A 4,108-nucleotide genomic window follows, 5' to 3' on the forward strand; every position below is an offset into this window, starting at 1 on the left:
CTCACCTCTCAAAGAGCCAGTCTATGAAGTGACCTTTCCATCACTAAAATGGCATCAATATTTTAGTGTGCTCATGTCAAAAACATTTCCAAGACTTAGGCACAATCATTCAAGCCCATCTTGGTAATTACAGGAAAATAAATCTGTCTCGTTTCTTTGTCTTTTTTTTTATCATGTCTTTTTTTTTACTGCTGCTTGCTGTTTTCCCTCTGACAACAAATAAATTACAGAGCTTTATCTATATTTCATCCGGCTACATTTAAAGCCTAGCAAGGGAGGACTGTAATTTAGTATAACATTTTAGGATGTCATCAAAATGAATGATGTATTTGCCATCCACGGATACGAGCACAGTGAAGGCAGTGACCTAAATACACCAACATACACAGGGAAAACTTGCTCTGCTTTTGGCAAAATAATCGCCTATATTTAAAACACTCATGTTAAACTTTGTGAAAATGTATCCATATGTAACCTAAAATATATATGTTTTATTTCACCATTTCCCCTTTCCATTCTCATCCTAAAGCATGTCAATGGCATTGGAACAAAACTGCATGAGCAAATAGCAAAGCGAATGTGATTCATATTCATGTGGAGGGCATCAAGGATATCGGTGACCTGATGCTATGCATTCAAATTTTCATAACAGTTTTAACGCTGAAAGACAATATATTAGAAAGCTGGTGACATGTAAACATGAGCATAATATACCAAATGTAGTTGTCAAAGGACAATGCATGTCTGCCGGTTGGTAATTTTCTGAGATCCCTTAATATACTATCAATGTTGCAGAGTCTAAATACAGTTATGTTGAGGCACAGCAATGTCATTAACATCTCCTGGCAGACACCTAATTTGTGATGTGCAGTTGACAAAAGGTAGCCCATCAAGTTGGAGTCATAGTTCACTGTAAAGACAGCCTAGTGACAGCGCCTTAAGTTAAAAAAGTGGGTGCACAAAAGCGTTTCTGTATGTGTGTTATCACGTGTAGCGCCATGGTAATAGCCGCATTAAATATTAAAGCTTCGACACTCCAACTCCCAGCTTTTTATTGTTTTCATCTTTGTTCTACTTGCCACAAGCACATTTACAGACACAAAAACAGGGGGGAAAACTGTGCAGCTGCTGGATTCAAAATCATGCATATGTATTTTTAGTTCCCTCCAAGCTGTGCCATTCTATCCACAGTTAGGACACAATGATTTTACTCAGCATCTTGACACCACAACAAAGAATATATATAATAGAAATTGTAAACCCACCAAACTATTTACCGGAGACCAAAAGAAAGAAGCTGGTGCTTTTTGGAGAAATACCACAGCACCACTTCCTAGTCAGGTATAATTCCATGGTTGTGTTATTTGTCCAATAAAGACTTATTTAAGGAGCAGCATGAGAAAAGAAAATCTTAGTAGCCCGGCTATTTTCTCGATTGAGAGCAGAGAGCAAAGGCTTTCGACCTGACACGATTTGTATGATGTTTTTACTGAGAGCAAGGCCCGCAAGGTGAGATTCTAATTTGTGAGAACATGTTTTTGCTATGAAGTATTTGTATTTGTGCATGTGCTTAAAGCCATCATGTTTTTTGTTTGTTTCTTTTTGCACCAGGGCCCATCATCATGTTGGTACGCCTTTGACACTATATATTAGAATTTTGTATTTTCATATTCGCCTTATACTAAAAGGTTTACCATCTTGGCATAAGATTGTCAACGTGTGAAGAAAAAATAAGAATAATTTAAATAAATATATAATTAGTCCATGTTTTGCTATCCCAAGTCAGGCGCGTCTTAAACTCAAAGTATGGCCGTAAGCGACTGCAATTCTCCATATGTGACTGTCCATATGTGACTTTTTATATTCATTTTTACTTGAGGGAATTAGCGCATGTTTTGCTAGCCAATGTCCGGCGCGTCATAAACTCTAGAAATTTTCCTGTTCACTTTTACTTGAGGGAATTAGTCCATGTTTTGGTCTCTGAAGTAAGGGGCGTCATAAATTCAAGACCTGCCCATGGGAAAAAGCAAAATGCTTACAGCACCTGGTATTCCCAGGCGGTCTCCCATCCAAGTACTAACCACGAGACCGGGAGATCGGGCGTTCTCAGGGTAGTATGGCCGTAAGCGATTGCACTTTTCGCTACGTGACTTTTTCTAGCTGCCTCGCCAGGCCTGAACAGGAACATGGAAGTCAGGCCCATGAAAAACAGCAAAATGCTTACAGCACCTGGTATTCCCAGGCGGTCTCCCATCCAAGTACTAACCAGGCCCGACCCTGCTTAGCTTCCGAGATCGGACGAGATCGGGCGTTCTCAGGGTAGTATGGCCGTAAGCGATTGCACCTTTCCCTACGTGACTTTTTCTAGCTGCTTCGCCAGGCCTGAACAGGACCATGAAAGTCAGGCCCATGAAAAACAGCAAAATACTTACAGCACCTGGTATTCCCAGGCGGTCTCCCATCCAAGTACTAACCAGGCCCGACCCTGCTTAGCTTCCGAGATCGGACGAGATCGGGCGTTCTCAGGGTAGTATGGCCGTAAGCGATTGCACCTTTCCCTACGTGACTTTTTCTAGCTGACTCGCCAGGCCTGAACAGGAACATGGAAGTCAGGCCCATGAAAAACAACAGGACCATGAAAGTCAGGCCCATGAAAAACAGCAAAATGCTTACAGCACCTGGTATTCCCAGGCGGTCTCCCATTGGTAGTAGTGCACATTTTGGAAGAGCAAAAGATAGTCTTGACTTTTGTAGTTACCCAGCCAGAATATCTGATGACCGAAGTACATGCTCATCCAAAATAAGAAAACAGCATGCCCGAGACAGGCTGAAAATCAATATGCTGGATGCAACAAAATACTATGTTGACAGAAACAGGATGCATGAGGAAAAAGAATCTGAGGGAAATGTAACTGTTGTGAAAATGTAAAAAAAAGAAAAAAGTAGATTGACATATCTCATAAAAATTCACAATAAGTCAGATAACATTTCTAAGAAAATGAATTTTGATGAATTTTCGACAATGATAAAACTTGGTGTGAAACTGAAACAAAACTGAAATATCTGTGACAGCACAAGGGTAGTGTTTCTCGCCCTGTCTGGGGAACTAATCTATATTCTTCTCCACTTTCCTGTCTGCTCCATAATGTCAAGAGTTGAAGGCTGAAAAGTATTTTATGTTTTTATGTTTTTTTTAAGTTATGTATCAAGGAAAAGTTTGAAGACAAAGTTGCACTACATTAAAGAGAATTTTGAATCCAGGTGGTCATCTTTACATCATCTGTCTGCTTGCAGTTCCGTATACACTTCCTTTCCACTTTGACCTCTTACATGAACTCCAGCATATCAGCTTCTCTGTATGCCAGGACAAGGCCTGACCAGCACCTTTTACGGAAAATGAGGGAATCTGCTTCTTGTAGTGGCAAAGCTGGTCGGCTGTGTTCACACCAACGATGGCACAAAACAACAATTTTAAACTGCTTTTCTTGGAAAAGACTTGCACTTAATAAAAGCAGAGCAGGCAGATGAGGTTGTTTTCATGGAAGAAATAACAACTATAAATTGAATATTGTAAAGCTAAGTAAGTGCTTCTGACAGTGTTTAGGCCAACAAGAGAAAGCTTTGCTGGCCCACCACTGCACTCCACTTTACCAATGAGTTAATTGCGACAAGAGGATGAGGTTGTTTGCACCGCAATCTTTGCTGTGAGCAGGTTTTTAACATGCATGGTTAATTTGCTGCAATGCTCCATAATCTTTCAATGATTTGCACCAAAGATACAGCTGTCTTTCCAACCATCTGTCTTTTTTTCCACTCCTGAAAGCATTTTATTTAGCTCATTTAGTTCATTTTATGAGCTCAAATCTGCAACTGACAGATGTTCCTCTTGCATCACTTGTGTTCAAGATATGAATCTTTAGATTATAATTCATCAAATCTGAATGGGAGCCTTTTGTGCTGTGTGTTTGTGTGAATTTTTCACCAACTATTGGCCAAAACTGCAAGAATGGTATTTTTCAAGTGTTTGCTTATTTTGTTATGCAAACTATGTCATAATCCAAATAGTGAGGTTGTAAATGTGCTGTTATTTTCAAAGCACATTACTCGG

At 39.8% G+C, this 4,108-nt stretch overlaps 2 non-coding genes across 2 annotated transcripts; both read right to left on the reverse strand.

The window, feature by feature from the left end:
• Nucleotides 1-2,217: 2,217 nt before the first annotated feature.
• LOC148413753 (5S ribosomal RNA) lies at nt 2,218-2,336 on the reverse strand. The gene has a single exon (XR_015867703.1). It is a non-coding gene; the product is annotated as a 5S ribosomal RNA (ribosomal RNA).
• Nucleotides 2,337-2,425: 89 nt separating this feature from the next.
• LOC148413754 (5S ribosomal RNA) lies at nt 2,426-2,544 on the reverse strand. Its single transcript, XR_015867692.1, has one exon. It is a non-coding gene; the product is annotated as a 5S ribosomal RNA (ribosomal RNA).
• Between the last annotated feature and the right edge of the window lie 1,564 nt (nt 2,545-4,108).

Source organism: Hippichthys cyanospilos, chromosome 13, assembly GCF_059441005.1.
Source record: "Hippichthys cyanospilos isolate Australia breed blue-spotted pipefish chromosome 13, RoL_Hcya_1.0, whole genome shotgun sequence".
Lineage (NCBI taxonomy): Eukaryota > Metazoa > Chordata > Actinopteri > Syngnathiformes > Syngnathidae > Hippichthys > Hippichthys cyanospilos.